General features: G+C 36.7%; 2 protein-coding genes across 4 annotated transcripts in view; one reads left to right on the forward strand and one right to left on the reverse strand.

Moving 5' to 3' along the window:
* Positions 1 to 23,862, reverse strand: part of LOC109432643 (D-beta-hydroxybutyrate dehydrogenase, mitochondrial) — a 573,848-nt gene that overhangs the window by 233,596 nt on the left and 316,390 nt on the right. The gene's annotated exons all lie outside the window — the stretch shown is intronic.
* LOC115267705 (elongation of very long chain fatty acids protein 7) overlaps positions 21,923 to 23,862 on the forward strand; it is a 236,149-nt gene continuing 234,209 nt past the window's right edge. For both annotated transcript variants that reach the window (XM_029874857.2, XM_062855212.1), the window contains exon 1: positions 21,923 to 22,353. The gene's annotated coding sequence lies outside the window, so the exon portion shown is untranslated. The remainder of the gene's footprint in view (positions 22,354 to 23,862) is intronic.

Consider the following 23,862-nt stretch of genomic DNA (forward strand, 5'->3'; position numbering starts at 1 on the left):
TACTGACGCTGCAGTGAAATTTTCATGAAGGTACTCCAATTTTTCATTAAAATACGGATTTTTGAAAAAAAAATATGTTCAAAAATGGATTATTTCATATAAATTATTATAACTCAAAATATACAATTTCAAACAAATTGAAATTTTGACCATACATTATCAATATATTGATGATGAAGTGATGATGATGACGGATTTTGGGAGAAAAATTCAGCTCGGCTTTTTTTTTTTGCTACTGAGTGTAGGTCTAAGGGGCGTTTCAGGAGGCTTCAGAGGATCGCAGGGGGTCTCTGGGGCGCTTCAGGAGGTCACAGGGGCGTTCCAGTGGTTCTCAGCGGAGTTCCAGGGGCTATCAGGGGTGCTTCAGGGGAATTTTAGCGGGCCTCAGTGTTGCTTCAGGGAGCTTCAGTGTGGTCCAAGGGTGGAAAGGGGTGCTTCAGGGGTTCCAGTGGGTCTCAGAGGCGCATCAGGGGATTTCAGGGGGACTCCGGGGGGTCTCTGTCAGAACGCCCTTAAAGGCTTCTGTAACCCCATGAAAGGTCCGTGAAGCCCTTTTCAACCGACTGCTTTTGGGATCTTTGAGAATTTCCCGAACACCATGTATGTCTCAACTCAAACACCTAAGAGCAAGACCTGTTCTCGCGAACAAAGTCTCTTCATTAAAACCATAACTTAGTTAATGCACACAATTCCTTCTAACGTCCTATTTAACTTATGCACATTTTTGATTTATGTTCCTACCCTAAATAAGCCTATGACATAAAAAGAGGTTCCTGATCCTGTGTATTCAGTGAATTTCTATGAATTTCTTCAAATTCCATGAATTCCTTCGGAAATCCTGTAGTGATTCCTCCAAAAATTCTTTTAAGGAATTCCTCATTTCTGAAGCATTTAATTTAAAACCATCCATGGATATTTTCGGAATCCTCCAGGTATTTCTTTGAAATTCCTCCAGTGATGGCTCCACAAAATCTTCTTTTTTTATGAAAACTTCCCTGGATTCCTTCCGATTTTGCTCCACAGACTTCTTCAGAAAATTCTCCAGGAATTTCTTTCGGAGAGTCTGGAATTTGCTTTAAAATTTTCGTTAAAGGATCCTTCAGAAATGTATCAAAAAATTACTCTAGTGAAGTTATCATGGGTTCCCTTATGAATTCCTCAATAACTTTTTGCAGGAATTCGTTCGAGATTTCTCTCAGGAAACCACCCATGGATCCCTTCAGAAATGCATTCGGCGATTCTTCAAGAAAATCAAAAGTTCCTCCAGAAATTTATCCAAGTATAACTTTAGAACTCTTCCACAGATGCCTTCGGAAATTCTAACAAATATCTCTTTGGAATTTCGTCAAGAAATTATTTTAGAAATTATCGTTGAAATTCCAAACTAGATTCCTCCACAAATTTGTCCAAGGACTCCAAGTCCGAGGAAAACTTATATGGGTTTCTTCGATAATTAATCCATGGATTCCTTCTGAATTTACTCGTGGAATTTGGTCTTAAATCTACCAAAGCTTCTTACAGAGATTCTTCCAGGGTTTACTTAATGAATTTCTCCAGCGCTTCCTTCAGATATTCCCTCAGATTTTTTTTCAAGATTCCATTTAGATGGATTTCCCTCTAAAATTTAATCAGTAATTGCTTTCACCATTTGTATAAGGATTCTTTTAGAAAAATAATCAAAAATTTATCCAGGGATTGCTTTAGAATTTTCAACGGGAATTCCTTTAGAAACTCTTTAAAAGATCTTACATGAATTCTTCCAGTGGTTTCTACAAAATTTCTCCAGGTATTCTTTAACAAATTAGTTCATTCAGGTATTTCTGCAGGAAGACCATCAGAGATTTGTTCAGGAATTGCTATAGGGATTGCATTTCGAATTCCCACACTAAAGTGTCCAGAAATTTCTTCAGGGATTCATCCGTAATCATTTCTATGAAAATTCTTTTAGAAATATCTCCAGTTTTTTTCTTATCTTTGTAGACGCTAATATATGCATTTCACCAGGTATTTCAACAGAATGTTTCAAGAAATTATTTCACTGCTTTCTCCAGTAATACTTGAATAAAATCCTCAAAGAACTCTGTTAAAGGATTTCTTCCGGAATTTTTGAATAAATTCCTCATTTTTTTTCGTTTCTAGGAACTCCACCAAAGTTTTCTCCAGAAATTTCTCCAGATATTTCTCTACTGAAGATTTTCCCAGTAATACCTTCAGGGGTTCTTTCAGAAATACCTGCTGGGATTCCTTCCGAAATTCCTTTGAGGAAATATGTTTATCTTCTGAAACTTATTTAGAATTTAGAGCATTTTTTTAAGAATTTCAGCAAGGGATTTCTTCAACAGTACTTCTATGGAGTTTTTCAGGAAATATTTCAAAAATTTATCAACAAACCCCTACAAGGATTGCTTGGGGAATTCTTCCTAGGGTTTCTTTAAGAATTCTTTAAGAATTTTTTCTGTGATTCCAGCAGAGATTCCTACAAAGATTTTTTTTTTGAAATTAATGCTCTATTAGGAACATCTTCTGGAATCTCTTTGGAGATCCCCGCAGAATTTGTTTAGATTTTCCTCCAGCGTTTTTTCAGAAGTTCGTCGAAAAATTGCACAAAAATTACTGAAGAATTGTTTAGGGAATCCCGCTGATGGAATTTCTTTGAAAACTTCTGGAGATACCCTTGAAAACTCCCAAAAAAATTTTTTTGAAGGGATTCCAAAAAAATCTTGTAGCAATTTCTGTTGTTATTTCTGAAGTAATTCCTGAAAGAATGTCTGGTATAATACCTGGGAGAATACATGGGTACCTGAAGATAGCCTCTTAATTCATAGAAAAAAAACTTATAAAGGAACTCTGCAAGTAACTCCAAGCTAAGGCGAAGCTAAGGAATAGATTCTGGAGTAATTTCTGCAAAAGCTGTTGAGAGAATCTTTGGAAAAAATCTTGAATAATTCCAAAAGAAAGTTCTCAATAAATCCAAATCAATGCCTGGAGGAATACCTGAATGAACTTTTGGAGAAACCTCTAGAGAAACTTAATAAATTTCATAAATATAAAGAAATTAGAAAAAATCTGAAAAAACTTCCAGAAGAATTTCTTGAGTCTAGAGGAGTTTTCAAATAAATGACCGAGAAAATCCATGATTTAGGAACCTCCGGGGAAATTTAAGCAATAATTTCTGAAAAACGTTCTTGATAAATTTTTGAATTCTTAATCAAAAACCCTAGAGGAATTTCTCCGATCTCAGAATCTGTGGAAAAATTTCCCCAACAATTGCACCTTTTTGAGAAATGTTTGGAGGAACTCCTGGAGAAACTCCTGAAGAAATTCCTAGAAGAAGTTCTTGAGAAATTTGTATTTCCTGAAAAATTTCTGATCTTATTTCTTGACTAATTCCTTCAGAAATGTTAAAAAAAAAATGAAAGAATACAAGCCTGAATTTATGTAGCACTCCTTGAAAGAATATCCAATACATTTTTTAGGAAACCCAAGAGGAATTTCGGAAGGAATTTCTGACGAAACCCGTGACTCAGTTTCAAGATTAGCCTTAAAAAAAAATCTTGAGAAACTCCTGGACAAGTCCCAAGGAAAACTCCTGGGGGAATTGCCGACAGAATCCATGTAGGAATTCCTGGAGAAATTTGAAAGGATACTAAAAGGAATCTTTAGAGGAATTCTTGCTTAAATCATTCTAAAAAAAATCAGCGATAATCTTCTTTTTGTAAACATTCCATAAAAATTTTGATAAAAAAAGAATTTTCAAAGGAATTTCTGGCGGAGTCCGTGGAGGTCATACTGCATTTTTTTTAGAAATTCTAGGAAGAATTTTTACTAAACTCATAAAAGGAATTCCAGCAGTAATGACCCTTTTACAATAATTAGGGATAAAATCGTATCATAATAACGCATGGAGTAGTTTTTCTAAAATAATTCTAAATTGAGCTCGAGTTACTATCTCTATTTCCACCATTTGACCGAACCTGTAATCCGTTGGCATCTATTGGTGTCTCGAAAATGAAACCTATATAAGCACTGTCTTTAATATTGATTTATTAGAATCAATCTAAAAGCTACGTGATTTTTTGTTCTTATCACCATCTGCCAAAGTTTCAGTTAGCAGAATTTCTGAACTAACGTTAAACAGCCCAGGGCAAGCCCGTGCACAAGCGGAGGGGGGGGGGGTGAGTTGGTGGTTAAGCCCCCCCATTACCAACGCTTCATACACTAGGCGCCCCTCCACCTTTTGCCAAAATTGGGAAAACCTCTCCCTTGTCACCACTTCTGTGCACGGGCCTGGCCCTGGGGATGTTGTATTCTAATACTTATTGGTAGACCACTTAGTCAAAGCCATGTATGTGCCAGTGGATACTCCTCTTGTGTTTTTTCCCATGGTTTAAGTCACAGTAATTATCACCGCGTACTCGTTTGATGCATTCCACACCACTCAGCACAAGAGAATCGCTTCCATGCTTTATGAGAACACGCTTATTACTATGACCGGCGACGGTCGGTGTGGCAGCCAGCCAGCGCGGTCTTCTCAACATATCTGAAAACAATCAAACTCGTGGTTAGAACCCTTTCCCCCACAAACAACTCGGTTCGGTAGGTACACTAAACATTATACCTCACACCTCACAGTGGTGCGTTGCTGAACAAAAGCCAGCCAAAACCCCTTACCCAAAACCCTCAAAAACATATGAAAATCATGAAATCTATCGCAAATTTTCGCAAAATAAATCATACACCAATCGAAAACACTGGTCTTAGGCTTACAAAATCGCACAACCACATCGCGGGCGCGCACGTCCTACTATAGTTTTAGATCAATTTAGACTCAAAAATGGGTAATTTTCAAAAATATCGAAGGATAACTCATTTTTAGGCAGCTTTTTCACAACTTAAATGCCATACAGATGATCTTCACATATCTACGAACAAAGCCTTCAAGCAACTATTATAGTTCATGCGTTTATTAAAACACAGGACACTGGCATAGCTGTGAATAAACATTATAGATTTTGTATGAAGGCCATAAACCACAGTCCGTTCAGGAGGCTGTCAAAAATTCAAATTTCAATGAATCGATCTGAAATTTTGGATTTCTACAGTTGAAATATTTAGGAATCTGACAAAAAATATTATATCTACGTGAAAAGCATTTTCATTTTTTAGATTTCGACGGCCCTCGCACCACTGTGCACCTCCTTCTCCACGGTTGATCGTGGTCGTCATCGTCGTCATCGTCGTCGTCGCATCTACCTGTGCTTATTATACCTGCCTTGCGCTGCAATTTGCGCTTAGGAAAATTAGTTTTCTTTCTTTAGTTTCGATTCAATCGTCGTCGATGGCTCAAAAGTGCATGCGAATCACCGTCGTCGTCCCCGCAGCGCCGCACACCGGGTCACAATGCTGTTTTGGGCGGACAAAATGTGTTGTGATGTAGATATACAAGACTGTTACGGGACGGAAGGGTTTTAGAAAAATATCTCTCCAGACAAACTCGCCTTTTTGGTGGAGTAAGCTTCAAGCTGTTAATTTTTATTGATTAATTGGATGGATTTTAACAATTTCAGGTTAACTTACAGTTTTTAGTTTTCTTCGTGTAAGTCGTGTAAATCAATCAATTAAGGTAATTTTAGAGAAAAAGACAATTCTACATCTTCAGCAGTAAATTTCACGTGTTCTTTCTATGGCTTTCTGTTGTTTTGTGTCAGAGGATTAGGTAGGTTATTGTTCTATTAGTTGTCATCGTGTGACAGCTGTAGATTTGCTGTAGTGTCGGTAGTTGGTAGCGCATCTTCTTGGGCGATACTGAACGCCATGGGTTCGGTCGCGTACAAAGAACCACAATCAGAGGCGTATCCAGGGATGAATGGAATTGCTCTATGGAGGAATCATTTTTTGAGGAGTTCCCAATAGATTTGTTATTGAATTTCTCACAAAAATGTATCCAAGAAACAAATTTATGCATTATATTTGTAAGTAAGTGTATATTTTTAGCAAGAAAATATGCCAGAGTTCAGGAAAAATTCGAATGCAATTTATGTGCGTAGAAGAGCGGAATTCTTTCTGAAATTTCCAGAAACATCCTGGAAAACAATTATTCGAAAACTTTTTGTTAATTTTTGCAGTTCTTGAGGAAATTTTAGAAATAAGAAAACAAAAATAAATTTCATTGAAATTATACATACAGGGGGTGGTCAAAATGTTTGTGATAGGCAACTTTTTTTTCTCTCACAAAAAAGTTGAAACATGCTGTAACTTTTCGTAGAATGCATCAGATATTCTCAAATTTTGACTGTTTGTCAACCTGTTATATGTGCATCATTGGTACAAATTTGAGATCGATGGGTTAGTCCTTCGCGAAACTAGAACCGTTCTCGTAAAACACTTTTTTTTTGAACAACTAATTTTTGAACTGTCATATGACCAGTGAACCGAATTGAATGAAAATATGAACATTTATCATCAATATATTAATACTTGAAAATTCTTAAAAACATAGGTACTTTTCAAACGATGAAAAAAGTTATGATGGATTGATACTTTTTGGATCTTTCTCGAAAAAATGTAATTTTTTCACATCTATGTCATTAAAATTTATTTTTGATATCCAATGATTTTCTCCTTCTGTTCTTGAGATATTTATAATAAGATAAATTAGAGCCCAGTATTTTTTGTGCGGTATTATAAATTTGACTTATTTTCCTCTATATGGGCGAAAATTTCAAATCATAAAAACTTTTTTCAACATTTAAAAAGTACCCATGTTTTGAAGAACTTTCAAGCATCGTTATATTGTTGATAATCGCTCAAAATTTCATTCAATTCGATTCACTGATCTACGAGATATGACAGTTCAAAAATTAGTTGTTCAAAAAATAAAGTTTTACGAAAACGGTTCTAGCTACGCGAAGGATTAACCAATCGGGCTCAAATTTGTACCTATGATGCACATATAATAGGTTGACAAACAGTCAAAATTTGAGAATTTTTGATGCACTCTGTGAAAAGTTACAGCATGTTGAACTTATTTGTGAGAGAAAAAAAAGTTGCCTATCCCAAACATTTTGGCCACCCCCTGTATGTATATGAAATGTAGATAATAATTGATCATGAATTTTGCCAAAATGATGGATTCAACGTTATTTTGTAAAAATTACTTAACATTTCAAACAACATGTAAATTTTATAAGAATTTGATTTATTTAATAGCTTTTCATTTATTTATTTATTTATTTATTTATTTATTCTTTTTTTTTAAACGGCATGATTGCCTGTTACTCATGATTCTTGTTGCAGCGATACGTTCATCCGTTGACCTTTGTCACGAGAAAACGGAGCATAGTTAGTCAGGGTAAACACAACATAAACGAATAATTATTTACACTTGCTTTGAGAAATGCACAATAAATGTGACCGAAACGTCGGATGAAACCTTAAGAAACCGTTCTTGAGTTATTCTTCATTAAAGACTGAAGTCACAACCTCTAAACAGAACCATCAACAGCCGAATCCTCAAGAACACGTATTTATTTATTTATTATTGATTTATTTATTATCTATATTTCTCTGCTTACATTACAAATTTTACAAAAAAAATCTGTTCTGAAAAATCTTAAAAATAGTCTACACCTTCTCCATCAGACAGCAATCCACGGGCTCTGGTATAATTTCTCTCAAAAACTTTCCAACAATTTCTCTTATAAAAAAGAGTTTTCAAAGAGTTATTTCATTGATTCTGCATAACAATCTTCTACAACTTCTCACCTTTGTTACTAGAAAGTGCGGAACAATTATGTTGAGGTGAATATAAGGGTAAACTATAAAAATAAACTCGCTGATAGTTTTGCCAAAAATGTACTTGGGACTATAGGATATTTCTAATGATATTTCATCAAAAATTATCATCCTCTATACTTGCGCAAAAAATAAATCGAGAGATCATACAGGGAGCACTTCAATAATTGCAAACTTCAAATACAGATGCGTCCATTGTTCTATCAGAAATTTTCAACAAAATTGCTCTCCAATTTCGCTACAGATTTTTTTGATATTTGTGGCGATATAAAAAAAAATTTCGCAATCGTCAAAAATGTCTCTTCTATTTCAGCCACAAAATCCTTTAAGGGTTCCCTCAACATTTCTTTCAATAAGTCATTCGTAGCAGAATCCTCTGTATTGATATTATTCAGAAAATCATAAATTTCTCACGATCTCACGATGAATCATAAACTATACTAAAATCCTCAATGAGTTTCAATATGTTTAATAAAACAAGAAAAGATTAAAAGGCATTAACCAACTCTGATAGGTATGTATGAATCTGAAAAGCTTTGTTAGAAACACCCTTCGAGGTTGTGCTGAAATAGACTCTAAAAGTTAAACTAGTATTTGAAAAAAATATCAGATGTAGCGTTTATATGTATTCCAAAATACCATTATTAAGATATTAAACTGTTGTTTTATTGTTAACTAGCTGTCCCGGTAATCTTTTGAAGAATTTATCAAGTAACACTAGTTTACAGCATTTCTAAAGTCAGTAAGATGATGATCATTTTTAGTGCAGAATCATGCCCTGAGTTCGAAAATGACGAAGGAAAAAAATACTGTAGAGCGGATTTTTTGGATTTTTCATACAAGGTTGGCGATTTGTTATCGATTTTTGATCTATTTTAAGCAAAGTTCATCATTCTTCCTAACCAATGCTCCGATTGAGCTGAAGTTTCTTCCAGAGCTTGGAAGATTCGTTCAAAAACGAATGAGCGGCCAGTTTACAGGCTGCTGTGAGCACGTTTTTTGAACTTCATGAACGTTTTGGGAAGTGATAATTGTATATGGGTCATTCCATATGAAGTGACCGAGAAAAAGTGGAAACGTGTTATCGATAATCGCGGATTTTGACCAAATTTTGTTGGAATGTTTGTTTAAATGCAGGAAGAAAAAATTCAAATTTTGGTGCCGAACGGGCCCCTCGGCCCGTGGCAGCACCCCTCGTTTTTGCCAATACAAGAAAAATCCAAGTTTTCCCTTCCTCTTCTTTATTAATAGCTTTGAAACTATAACATGTACACATTTTCGACCATCGGCTTTTTTGAAGAAAATTGTCAGATGAATCTAGGAAAAATATTATTTTTTGGATACAGTCAGTGTTGCCACACATGTTATTTTTCAATTTTAAAAATTATAATCGATTTTTCGTCGAATGAGTATTTTTTTTTATTTTAGAAATTTTGATTCCAACGTGTTTATCAGACATTTTCCAATCGAAAAAGCTTAACTCCCCGAGGTATTTTGGGCCGTTCCAGAGATACAGCGTTTTTAGGCTTGGAAAACGTTTTTCTGTAAAAAATATATCAAATTGGTCCAACTTACAAGTTTCGCTAAGAAAACATTATTCGATGCAATTTAAAGGTAACATGGGCTGATGTGTATACACGGTGTGTATACACTTGAAGTGGAATGATCCACATTCAAGTTTCAGTTTCTACTATTAAGATCCCAGTATACAGGGTCAAATATTAGACCAGAAACAAACCAATGCACAATGGTCCGAGGGTCGTATTTAACTGGAAAAAAATATTTACGCCTAAACTATTAGTTTTAGCTATATGCTCTATTTGAGCAAGTTTCTTCATATTTTATGAACATTTTTTCCAGTAATGTGAAATTAGGGTGGTCCAAATGGTTCTCAAGATCACAATGTCAACTTTTTATTGTTTCCATATAGAGCAATAAAATGTTCTACAAAGTTGAGGAGCATTTAATTCTTAACATCTTTGCCGATCACACCATTTTGATATCTCTTTTAGTTTCAGAAATATTCATTTTCAAAGAAAAAAAATAGGGTGCCACCTGAAAAAAGGTTTTATTTCGATAACTTTTTATACATTGACTTCTCGAAAAAATGGTTCTAAGCAGTTTTAGTGCATTTAAAATGCAACACTTTTTCAAAAGACAGCAAAGTTCTATTTTCCTCAATTTGAAATGGCACAACCCGATTTCAAATCTTTGATTCTTGTTCAAAAGATTTTATTCTCATCTTCCAAAGGTGAAAAAACGTGAAAAAAGGTGTTTTTCGTTTAAAGAGATTAAATCAATTTTGAAAATATGGAATGTTCCATAGGAAAAAGGCCCTAAGTAAAGCCATAACTTGAAAAGATTTTTCAATTTTTAAATTACAACAATAGAAGATGTTGATGCAGTTTATATCACGGGAGCCTTAGCCACCCACAGGGATTAATATATTAAAATTTTCAGCAAAAATTCCTACAGAGAAATATGTGAAGATTCCCTAAGATTTGACCTGGAAACCGTTCCGGTATTCCAGTCAGGGTTCTTCCTGGGATCCCTTCAAGTATACCTCTAAGGAATTCCAGTCGAGGTTCTTTCAAGGTACTTTCCTAATCGATCAGGCTAAGGCCGGGGTGGCCTCTGCTGTACATAGTAGCCGTCTCCATTCCATTCGGTCCATGGCTGTTTGTCTCCATTTCCGCACTCTGCGCAGGGTCCGCAGATCGTCCTTGGTCGACCCACCTAGCTCGCTGCGCTCCACGTCTTCTTGTACCGGTCGGATGACTCTCGAGAACCATTCTAGTCGGGTTGCTATCCGACATCCTGATGACGTGACCCGCCCACCGTAGCCTTCCGATTTTCGCGGCATGGACGATGGTTGGTTCTCTCAGCAGCTGATGCAGCTCGTGGTTCATTCGCCTTCTCCAAGTCCCGTCTTCCATCTGCACTCCGCCGTAGATGGTACGCAACACCTTCCGTTCGAAAACTCCAAGGGCGCGTTGGTCTTCTGCACGTAGGGTCCATGTTTTGTGCCCATAGAGGATTACCGGTCTAATCAGCGTTTTGTAGATAGTTAACTTCGTGTTACGGCGAACTTTATTCGATCGTAGAGTTCTGCGGAGTCCAAAGTAAGCACGATTTCCTGCCACTATGCGACTCTGAATTTCTCTGCTGGTGTCGTTGTCGGCGGTCACCAGTGAGCCCAAGTACACGAATTCTTCAACCGCCTCGATTTCAACACTGTCGATAGAAATTCGGGGTGGCTGGCGCAGTGATTCCTCCCTGGAGCCCTTTGCCATCACGTACTTTGTCTTCGACACATTTATGACTAATCCGATTCGTCTGGCTTCACTCGTTAGTCGGAAGTACGTTTCCGCCATTGTCTCAAATTTACGAACTATAATATCAATATCATCTGCGAAACCAAGCAAACGGACTTCGTGAAAATCGTCCCTCTCGTGTTTATCCCCGCTCTCCTTATTACACCTTCTAACGCAATGTTGAACAGCAAACACAAAAAACCATCACCTTTCCGTAACCCTCTGCGAGATTCGAAGGGACTCGAGAGTGTCCCTGATACTCGAACTACGCACATCACTCGATCCATCGTCGCCTTGATCAATCGTATCAGTTTATCCGGGAATCCGTATTCGTGCATAATCTGCCATAGCTGTTCTCGATCGATTGTATCATACGCCGATTCGAAATCAATGATCAAGTGATGTGTGGGCACGTTGTATTCGCGGCATTTCTGCTACACCTGGCGGATGGCGAATATCTGGTCCGTTGTAGCGCGTTCACCTGCCTGCCGATCCTGCCTGATATTGCCCCACGAACTCTCTTGCAATCGGTGATAGACGGCGGCATAAAAATTGAGAGAGTATCTTGTAGGCAGCGCTCAGTAGTGTGATCGCGTGGTAGTTCCCGCAATCCAACTTGTCGCCCTTTTTGTAGATGGGACACACGATACCTTCCATCCACTCCTCCGGTAATACTTCCTCCTCCCAAATTTTGGTAATGACCCAGTGTAGTGCTCTCACCAGTGCTTCTCCACCGTGTTTTAGTAACTCGCTTGGTAGTTGATTTGCTCCAGCGGCTTTGTTGTTTTTCAACCGGCCAACTTCCTCTTCAATCTCTTGGAGGCTAGGAGCTGGAAATCTTTCGTCCTGCGCACGTACTCCTAGATCTGTTACCGCGCTACCTTCGGTGCTTGCAACGTCGCCATTGAGGTGCTCATCGTAATGCAGCCGCCACCTCTCGACCACCTCACGCTCGCTCGTGAGAATATTCCCGTGATTCTCTCTTTCAAGGTGCTCCTCCTAGTATGACCGAAAGGATTCCTACCGGGATTCTTCCAGGGATTGCTCCACAACTCTGTCAGGTATTTCTCCCAGGATTGCTTCAGAAAAATTTCTCCTGGGTTTCTGCCAAGGATTTAAGCAGAGATTCCACGCGGAGTTCCTATAGGTATTCCTTTAGAGATGCCTCCCGGGAGTTTTTAATTGATTAAACCCAGGATTCTATTTGGGTTTATCGGCATTTTTCCTGGGAAACTTCCCCATTATTTTTTTTTAATTCTCCATTGATCTTTCCCGTGTTTCGTTTGGGAATTTCTCCTGAGATTCCTCCAGGCATTACTCCAGAATTCTGTTAAGGACTACTCCTGGATTTTTTTTCTGAAAATTTTATAAAAAATCCTGCCGGGACTCCTTGACCGACTGCTCCATGGATGCTTTCAGAGATATTTTCCGGCATTCAGTCAAGGATTCCTCTCGGAATTCATTCACTGATTCCTCCCGTGAATCACTAAGGGATTTTTCCTGGGACTCCATCCGGTATACTTTCAGGCATTACATTCGAGATTAATTTAGAGATTCCTCTGGGGATTCCTTCCGGATTTTTTCAGTTATTCCTTTGAGAAATTTTCTCCGGGCTTCCTCTATTGAATCCTCACTATTTTTTTTTGCTGAGATATATTCAGAGATTTCCCCCAGGATTCCATTCGGGACCATCCCCGGGTTTTAAGAAGGGATTTCTCCAGGATTCTGTCAAGGATTCCTCGAGGAATCCAGAAGAATCCGTCGATGAATTTCCCGTGAATTCCTTCATTTATGTCTCTCCGGATTCCTTCCGTGATTCCTTCAGGTAATTATTCCGGACTTTCTTCTGGAATATTTTGATCAGGGATTCCTCCCGGGATTCCTTTAGAAATTTCTCCCGGGATTTCTTCCGGGATTCTTTCACGGGTTATTCGCGAGATTGACTCAGGAATTTCCTCAAAACTCTTCCTGGAATTTCTGCCGAAATTCTTTTGAGAATTTCTCCTGAGTATCTCGCAGGGATTCTTCCAGGAATCTCTCCCGAGATTTCTTTTTTGTTTTTTTTCTGATTTTCTCTAAAGACTCCTGCAGAGACTCATCCAGGGATTCTTTCAAGGATTCTTCCCAGGATTCTTTCCATTTTTTTTTTACTCACAGGATTCCTTCAGGATTTTTTTGCGTCATTCTTCCATGGCCCCAATATGAGATTCTTTTAATGATGTCTTCAGGAATCTTTTCAGGTTCAAATGTCCTTCTATCGAATCTATGACAAATGGTCGAAAGACATAAGGTCTAAGGATAAAAGGTCGTAGGGATAAAGGTCGAATTAACAAAAGGTCGGATGGGACAGAAGGGGTCAATAGACAAAAGATAAATTGGAAGACATGAACAAGTGATCGGAATTCAACAGAAAAACGACAATTAAAATTTCGATAAAAATAATAGGATCGGTGATTCAAAAATTATTCAACAACTTCATAATAAAACATTATTGAAAGATAGAAAAGTGTCTATTAAAACTTGCAATAGCTTATATCCAGCAATTTCTTACCGCCTTGCAATTCGGAATAGATGCCCATAAATGATAGAAAGTATTGTTATTCATTAAAGTTATATGTGGAAAACAATATTTTTGAAAGAATAGCCTATGGGTAGAAGAAAGATGAATCATAGATTGAAATATTGTTATTTGAAACTCCAATCATTACAGCGATAAGCCAAACAGGAGCAGGACAAACGTCTGGGTATACAGGGTGTTAGGTTCCTGAGTGCACACTTTTTAAAGGGTGATAGAGGACCATAAATAGTGAAAAAAATGTTCTACGCATATGGTCAAATCTCAACCGTTACGTAGTTATTGAACTTCCCATGTTTTTGACTCTTATTGCCTTAACTGGCTATTACTTTGGAAATGGTCAAACTTTTCGCAGTTTTATTACCCTTATTCGAAAGATTATTGAATTTTCTATCAAATGGCATCTTTGAATCGATTGGTTTAGTTAAATAACTTAGTTTTCTAGGGCAAAATAGCTAAACATAGTGTGTTTTAATTTGTTTTTGTCAATTATCTTTGAAACATGCGAAATAAATTCTTTTTTTGGCAAAGTTGTGGCCCCTGTGTCACTCTATATTTTGCTCTTTGACACCAAACTTCTAGCTCTTATCGTTTTCTTGCTATTTTGATTTAAATGTGCGGCACAGTGCGCAAAAAGTGCTTACCATGGAAGTTGCAAATATATGATCTGAAATACGATGTTTAAATCGAAATTGCAAGAAAACGATAAGAGATAGAAGTTTGATGTCAAAGAACGAATTGTAGAGTGGAACAGGGACCACTACTTTACCTAAGAAAGAATTTTAAATTATTAAGCATTTTTCAAAGATAATTGACAAAAACAAATTAAAACACACTACTTTTGAGCTATTTGCTCTGGAAAACTTAGTTAGTTAATTAAACCAATCGATTCAAAGATGCCATTTGATAGAAAATTCAATAATGTTTTTAATAAGGGTCAAAAAACTGCGATAAGTTTGACCATTTTCAAGTTATAGCCAGCTTAGGCAATAAGAGTAAAAAACATGGGAAGTTCAATAACTACGTAACGGTTGAGATTTGACCATATGCGTAGAACATTGTTTTCACCATTTATGGTCCTCTATCACCCTTTCAAAAGTGTGCACTCAGGAACCTAACACCCTGTACATGAGCAAACAAGATATGATCACTAAGCACTAGTAGTCAATGAATATTTCTGCAGTATAGTTAGGAAGAACAGCTTTTAAATAAAAGAAGGCAAAATTTCTGATTGAATTATAAGTACCTATAGAGTCAATAATTATTTCAGGAATAAAACCTAAAAGAACAGCCTTTAAATTTAAGAAAGAAAAATCCTGAACAAAAAATCAAACTAAATTGCCATTTAATAAAGTTGCATTGCAATGTCTGAGCAACTAAGATGTATACTGCAAATATAGAACTGTTACGAGTTGTCTGAAGTGAAACGGCTATGCAATCTTTATTATTTTTCTAAAATATTCCGTAAGTTTCAAGTGCTACTTGGGTTTTAGTCAATGTCATCAAGAGTTAATTTACTTTATAACTTTTTTTTCTAGATTTTTTAGCTAAGTTCGGTAAAAAGCAGTTGAAAGCTAATAGAAAATAAGGTTATATTACCGCCCTCATCTTAAAATTTGGTCGACCCAGTTTCCAGCGACACTGTCGTAAATTTATATTCATTTTTTAGAAAATTTGGCAATTTTGGCTTAAGTTTACATACAAACATTTTTGAAAAAAAATCAATTAAATCATGTGCAAAGTTTCTTTGACTTGTTATCTTTTAAATGAAACCTAGGGTTTTGAAACCGGTCGCAAATTGGCGGAAATATGGGCCTAAAAATATGATATGTTTTTGAAGGGGTGACCCCAAACTTTTGATCGGGAGTGTACCTTATATATTATGGTTTTATTCTTTAGTCATCGAACACCTGGTTAATAACAAATTGTATTCATAAATTGTACATTTTAATAAAAAAAAAAGTTGCTATTTGCTTGTTATGGAATACGTGATTGATAACAAATTGAGTTATTTGATTAAATGTACAACTTAATAGTAATAGTTGTTATTCCCTAGTTATTCAATATCAGCTTGATATCCAATTGAGGTATCGATGAAATGTACAACCCAATACCAATAATTGATATTACGATGGTATTCAATAACAGATGGATAACAAATGCAGCACTTCGTAGTGTATTTGAAATTTTTGTTATGCTTTTATTATTGAAATAACAAGACTTGTTATTTTTCAGGTGTTATTCATACAAAATTATGGTATTCCTTTTAGATATTTTGCCTCTTATTACCACCTAATGAATGGCATGTCAAGATATGGTAGAATTTAAAATCAAATACCTCAATTTGTTATTTTCTTCTGCTCGGGTAGTGGTTGAAAGAAGTGTAGAAATAACTTTAAGTTAAAATACACATAAAAAAGTGGTTGAAATATCTATTTTTTTCCAAAATCCTACGAAAAACTCTCATTCAATAATGGCATAAATTTCACTCCTAGAAAAAGAAAAATGATACTTTCTGGGTCTCATATCTATGGAGAAAATTTATTGAAGTCAGGGCATTTTCTCGATCTCTATTAAGGGGTTATATATGTTGAGGAACGTAAAAATAAGGAAAAGTTTGAATTTATGTAAAAGTACGTAGACATATTTTTTTAATTTTTTTTTACGTCATGCATAATAAAATATTCAATGTGTTGGAAAAATCAAGGTTTTAGGCATGGTTTGGCAGTTGAATACTTTGACGAATAGTTTGTTAGGCAGTAAAAACCTGCAAAAGCGTGCTAAAAGAAATTAAATTGGTCAAGCAACTGAAAAGTTATCGAGCCCTAAAGTTAGTTTGTATTGTTGAAGGAAAAAAAGAATGTTAGAAAAACACACATATTATACGTGGTTTTGTAAAATTTTGAGTTTAACATGTTTATTTGAAAGAGATTCGCAAAATGATTGAACATCGATTGGAAATTGAGAATGTTATGATACTTAGAATGAAAGCATCTCTTTATTATTCAAAAATTCAACTTTGAGGCGCTTTGCGCCACCTCCAAATATCAATATTTTTGGCTGAAACTCGGAGATTTCTCTTCTTATGTGATTTCAATCTAGAAGAGCATACAAATTCCTTCCAACTTGTTAAAAATAAGCCACTCGAGCACTTCAAGTGCTTGCATGTCCTCTCCTAGCATAATCCAAGCCTCGTGTCCGTAGAGATCCGCCGGTCTTATTTGCGTCTTGTTCATGGTGCATTTATTTTATTTTTTATGAATTCTTGGTTCATGGTAAGTTCTAGAAAGAGTTTCTAAATGGATTTCTAAAGCAATTATTCAAAAAACTCCTAGAGAAATTCCTGCATGGAAAAACGCTTATACGAAATTGTGGAGGACCTTTGGAGGACCTTTGGAGGATCTCCTTTCTCGAAGGAAATCCTCGAAGGTGTACATATTTTATTGAAGAAGTCCTGTTTGTTTCCAAAAATTGCTTATTTATTTTCGAAAGGTATACTTGGTAAAAATCAGGAAGAAACTCTTTGTGGTATTAGTCGAGGATGAGAAAAAAATCAACAAGAAAATTTTAGATGAACATTTTGAGGAATTTGTGAAAAACTTTTAAAGAAAATCCTAGAAAATTGTAAAAATTCTTAGCTTAGGCCACATTCTAAAAATTCCTACAGAAATTTGTAAGGAATCTTTTTATTTGCGTTGGGAAATTTGAAACATGTAGAGAAATTCCTGAAGGAACTCTTCCTAAAAAATCCTTCACGAACTCTAGCATAAATTTACGGAGAATCCTTTGGAGAAAGTTTTGCGGACGTGGAACTGAGATTTTTCCTGAAAATATCCTTCAAGGGATTTTCAGAATTTTCAAAAAAATAACATTCAAATCACTGGAAAACCAACGTTGTAATTCCATTCGGATACTTGGATCAATTTTTTATGCATTATTAAATAACTTTATGGAGGCACAGCTGATGATACTGCTATAAAGCATGAAGAAAACTTGGAGGAGTTTCACGAAGATTGAAGGAAATTCTGTGGGAGCTCTCAATAATGAATTTCAACAATAACAATAACAATCAAATCGATTTTTTGCATATCTGTAAAAGTCATCCGCGAAGAAGTTGAAGATTCTTCCGGATGTTTATGCAAAAAGCAAAATAAATCTAAACCAATATGTGAAAAGGACGAAATAACCATTGCACGTCTCAGCTTCTTTCGTACCTGATAACCGTATTTTAATTTATTTATAAAAACTTTTTCCGTTATCAGATACAGGGGAGTTTGCCCTATCTGTCACGTCTTTTTCACATGTTAGTCTAAACATCAAAAGCAATCGGAATAACCGTGCTAGACGAACAGAAAGAGGGCTTCTAGATCTAGCATTCTACCAAATAGTTCCGGTAAGCTGACGGGTTTTATACGATGGTGGAGGTGGATATTTCATGTAGACGTGGATCAGGAATCTGGAAGTTGAAATACATATCATGAAATTACCCTGGAAAGATTTTTCCAGAAATACCGTCAGGATTTCTTTCTCGATCTTCTTTAGAAATGCCTTCAAGGAATACTTTTTACTCATATTTTCTTGGAATTCCTCCAGGAGTATTCCGTATTCCTACCGGCATTTTTCCAAGATTCAAACAATTCTTTCCAGGATTATTTCTTGAGAATCTTCCAGGATTCCTGAAACACGATCGATTTCTCCTGAAGTTTTTCAAGGGTATCCTAAAGTTTTTTTTTCTGGAATTTCATCCAGAGGTTTTCCATTTTGAAAAGCTTATTTTTCTGTACTCTCGGGGAAGGGATCAATATACTTTTTTTCTCGGTTCAGGAGCGAGTAATGGCGCTTAAGCCTAGGCTTTGAAGCCAGGACACATGGAGAAATGCCTGTGTCCCATCCAGTGCTGAAAAATTCATTTCGTCATATCTAAATTCAATCACCTACAGCTCATTTTGGAGGCTGAACCTGAGAATATGGTATATGAAAGACTTGTGCAGCTAGACCAGTTCTGCTAGAAAGTCACGAAAAAACCGCTATTTTTCGAATATTTAACGTAAATGTCACGGGCTTCCTTTGAAAAATGCCAAATGATATTCACGGTGAATATCATTAACATTTTTCAAAGGTGGTCCGTGACATTGACCTTAAATATTCGAAAAATATCGGGTTTTCCGTGACTTTCTAGCAGAACTGGTCTAGCCGCACAAGTTTTTCATATACCATATTCTCAGGTTCAGCTTCTAAAATTAGCTGTAGGCGTTTGAATTTAGATATGACGAAATGAAATTTTCAACACTGGTCCCATCTCAGGAGAAGAGACGCCAACTGTAACGGAATGTGTATTTACCTTCTTAGCAGCACCACTCCCAACGATTTTATGTTCAAACACCATTCCCCTAAAACGAAACGGTTGGTACGGTTGTCCCCGTTTCTCCCTAAATTCAATTTAAAAAGGGTTGTCAATCATGTTATTCATAAGTGGATAACCTGATTGCCTTAAATTTTTGAATTATCTTCCAATGGAGCACGTTCGGTGTAGTACTAGATTTGTAGTAATGAGCTGAATTTTAGTATGGTGAGAAGGTCAATTCTCCGTTTCTGCAATGAAATGGTGCAAAAAGCGTGGGTTTTATGATTCCTTGCCTAATTTGATGCTGTTTGAACAAAACTTTGGATAACTGTGTTGTTTATGTTGCAAGAAATGGAGAAAACAACAACACTATTGCCCAAAGTTTTGCTCAAACTGCATCAAATTAGGCAAGGAATCATAATACCCACGCTTTTTGCGCCATTTCATTGCAGAAACGGAGAATTGACCTTCTCACCATACTAAAATTCAGCTCATCACTACAAATCTAGTACTTCAACGATCTGTCCTATTCATAAGTCTGCACAGTAGGACTGGTCATTTTGATATTTGTGTCACATCTCTGATATGCTGCAAATATTAATGCTGACAAGAAAATATCAAAATTAATTTTGATATTTCCACGATGCTTTTCAATACTGGCTGTTCAAGAACTAGAATAGGAATAGAATAGAAATGCATAGTACATACAATATTCAATGTGTAAAATCAGCTTGAGAACATGAAAAAATAGTACTAATTACACAGCGAAACAAAAATTAACTATTGGTTTGTCTTAAGAGCAAACTTATGTGCCTCCGACGGATTTTGGGCCGCTGAATCCGAATCCGGGCTCAGATTTGCTCCAGCACGTCACAATTTTGAGCTATACCTTAATTTATAGGGCAAAATATGCGATTTTGTGCTTTTTTGATTGCTAGCCATCAAGCATGGAAATATTTTTTTATGCAATCAAAGGGTAAATTAGTAAATTAACATCTCAATTAACGACTCATGCAAAATATTTCGTTTTAAAAATTCGAATTTGATAGTTTCATTCTAGTTTCATAAAATGCGTAAATCTATCAAATTTTATTTGGTAAAACAATTTTTTTTGCATGAGTCGTTAATTTAGATGTTTATGGACCCAGGCCCGGATTTGAGGGGGGGCAATGGGGGCAAGTGCCCCGGGCCCCCCCGTTAAGGGGGGCCCTCCAAGAATCCAGAAACACTATATACTTTTTTCTACGAAATCATATGAAATGCACTTCCATAAACGTTTATATTTTATACATGTCTATAATTAAGTTCTCTATTAAGCTATTTTTGGATGCTAATCTTGATTTTCATTGAAACATGAACCAAAATCCAAAATTTTAAAATTTGGGTGTAGTTTTCAATAACTAGATATTACGGTTATTTTTTTTTAAATTTTGGTATACGCATTTTTCTCTGAAAACTTTCGGAAGTTCTTGTATAGAAATCAGCAGAATCATTTTTGCGGGACTCAAAATTGCTACACAAAAGCGTCTCTAAACAGAGTGCGTGAAAAATAATAGGAGGATTCACTTAACAGCGTAAACCGTTATCCTGATTAAACGTCGCGATCACCAAGGCAATCTTAGATTATTTCATTCGCAACTTCATGAAACATTTCAATAATCAGATAATCATTTCTTAAGCAGTAATTTAATCTGTAGTGAATCCCCTAAATGTTTTGAAAGTAATTCAAACAATGCTTTTACATCTCTAGATATTTGAATTTTTGTTGTAGTTTCACAATTGAATCAATTATGTCTATTGATCATTCGATTATATCGTGAAGACAACTGCTTACATAATACCTAATGTCCGTGTTAATACCAGGCATCAGTTTGATAAAGGCAGATGATATTATAAGAAAAAAAAACAGGTTAGATACAGAGATGTTTGGAATTTTGGAAACCTTAAGTCCAATAACATTTCAAAACAGCGGTTCAATATATTGGACATTACCGAAGTTTATGATTTTTTTCCAAACTCGCCAAAAATTTTCAAAAATAAAAAATATGAAAAGATTTAAAAAAGTTAAGATTTTTTTTAATTTTAGTTTAGAGGGCCCACTTAATAGGGTTTGCCCCGGGCCCCCCGAAGCCTAAATCCGGCACTGTATGGACCATTTTACTCTTTGATTGCTTAAAAAATATTTCCATTCTTAATGGCTTGCAATAAAAAAAGCCTAATATCGCATATTTTGCCCTATAAATTGGGACACTTGTGATAAAAGTTATAACGTCCGATAGTGCTAAACATTTTACATGTACAATAATAAAATCTCCATTTTTGCCAATATCGCCAGGCGAATAACATTTTTTTACGAGCCACTGATCAATTGGCGGTCTTCGAGACAAAGTTTTTCGGCACATCCTAGGCTAGACTTTAACGCCATAAGTTATACATATTGTCTTAGACCATTTTTTTTCAACTTATAAGAAAAATGCAAAAAAGTTCGCTTTCCCATACAATTCCCATACGAATTTCAATCGCGTTGCGGAATACGGGGACGCAACCAATCGCTCTAAAATTTGCACAGTTATTATGGACGCTTTGTTCCAAAAAGTTGACCTTGTTGACCCAGTCTAAATTGCTTACGCTTTGCCTATAATGCTGTTACATCAATGAAATCATCACCCAGAAGTTGCTCCTGGAGGTTCTTTCTAAGGTTCTCGATTTCACAGCCAATCTGATCAAAGCCATGCGGTCACTTTCAATGTGCCGCTTGAAGTTTTTCCCACTGTGCGTCGCATCGAAACTCGGAACAGGCTTAGTTTTACCCTAGTGCAAAGCTTGTTAGGTTTTAGCTATGAATGCACTCTCAACCTGTCTTTGGTGAAGACAGCTTTTCGTCCGGCGACGACGACGACGACGACGACTACGACTATGACAACGACTGCGACTGCAGCGACGATTCTCTGCCAGCAGTGCGATTAGTATCGGCGGGTGTTCTAATGCATATATCAGTTGCTATTGAGAGTCGGTGCAGAGAACGCGCGCGCGTGTGTCAAGTGCAAACGTCGTTCTGGTAGTAGATCGAGCGATCACCATCAAAGTGAAAAGTTCCACATTTCCGGGAGAAAAGAAAGTGCCATTCGCGCCAAATTAGGGACTGTGCGTGGTAGTGTCGTCCTTGCCAAGCAAAATTAGAAGTTGAAGATTTATCACATCACTCTGTAGTGCGTCGTCGCGTGCCAGTCAGTGGGCCAAGGTAGTGACCTTTATACCTACAGCAGAGCAGTATTGAATAAAAGTGCTGTTGACCCATCGCAGGATTAAGCACCACACCGAGACCGGTTCGTATCCCTTCTCTCACAATTCTTGCGCTTTTGTTGTGCTGGATTTTCTTTCTGCAAACAAATCTAATGAAATGAAGCAAACAGCGACGGCGGGGACTTGATGAAGCAATCATCGACTACCTAAGACGACGACGACGGCGACGACAACCTCGGTGATGGTCTCAGGTGTGTCACTTTGGAAATGAGGCACTTTCGATGCCAAGCGTCGTCGTCGCCGTGGGGTGGGAGGATCCTTCTTCTGTTCGGTTGCATCAAGCGATCTCGGTTGCAAAAATGTGCACAAGAAAGAAATAGCCTGCCGCCCAGCCACGCTACCTGCACGACGATACCAGACATGCGGAGGTAGGGAAGTCAAAGTGCATCTCTAACGCTGTGGGCTGGCTGGAAGGAGGATTCGGAAACCAGGCCACAATCGGATCGGGCAGACAGACGATTCCCCCCCTTGATGGGGGAGGATGGTGTTCGTCTTGGTTGTGGTCGTTGTTTAGCATTACCGTTGATGACCTTTGATGTTGACGTTTGCATGGTGGTTCTATTGCAATTGATGCTGATGATGATTAGTGAGGGTATATTTCGCAGTGTGAAGAGTGAACCTGTAGTTTTTGATTCATACCAATATTGTAATACAACGAAATTAAGGGGTCATAGGTAGCGTACCCAGAAATCGTCCACATCCCAGTTTTTTTTTTTTTTTTTTTTTTTTTTTCGGCTTTTGGCTGTACAGACTGTTTTAAACTTAACATTAGACAACGGACAACGGAGCATGCACCAGTGGAAACGGGGAAGAAACTATTCTCACGAAAAGTTTCAACGCCCGAAGCGGGAATCGAACCCTCACCTCATAGCATGGTGCGATTATAAGCTTGGTTACCCTAACCGCACGGCTACGAGGCTCCACAGTTTTCGCCCACCTACTGGATCTTTTTAGTTTTAAACACATTAAACCTGTTTTTGAATGATCAATTTCAATGTCAATCAATATTTTGACATTATTCTTAATCAAAAACCTAAAATTGTAGCATTATATTCTGAAATTGATTCGTAAATCGTATGTTTAGATAAACCATAGACCAAGCCCTCAGCATATGTTGAATCAATAGAAAGGCCATAAATGATAATAGGTATAAATGTACACATTGAAAGTATTTCTCGATATATTTTCGTTTATAACGTTGAGTATCAAATAAATTATGTTTTATAAGCTCTTTTAAACGGAAATATTGTGATTTATTTCGCAAAATTTCATTTACATCAGATGGCGAAAACTGCCCTAATAAAAATGTATCATACACTGGCGATTGGGTGAATAATTGTATCATTCCGTGTATGATCAAGATGATAGCCCGAAAGGGTTGTTAAGCATGTTGTATCATATTTTTCTATTAGGGTGGTACTCGAATTAAGACACTGATCCATAATTCACCCTGGGCGAATCTTCATATACTGTATTACTCATGCCTACATTGGTATTCAACAAGACCATGCTGAGGGTGGCGGTACAATTCT

Source organism: Aedes albopictus, chromosome 3 (genome assembly GCF_035046485.1).
Source record: "Aedes albopictus strain Foshan chromosome 3, AalbF5, whole genome shotgun sequence".
NCBI classification, from domain to species: Eukaryota; Metazoa; Arthropoda; class Insecta; order Diptera; family Culicidae; genus Aedes; species Aedes albopictus.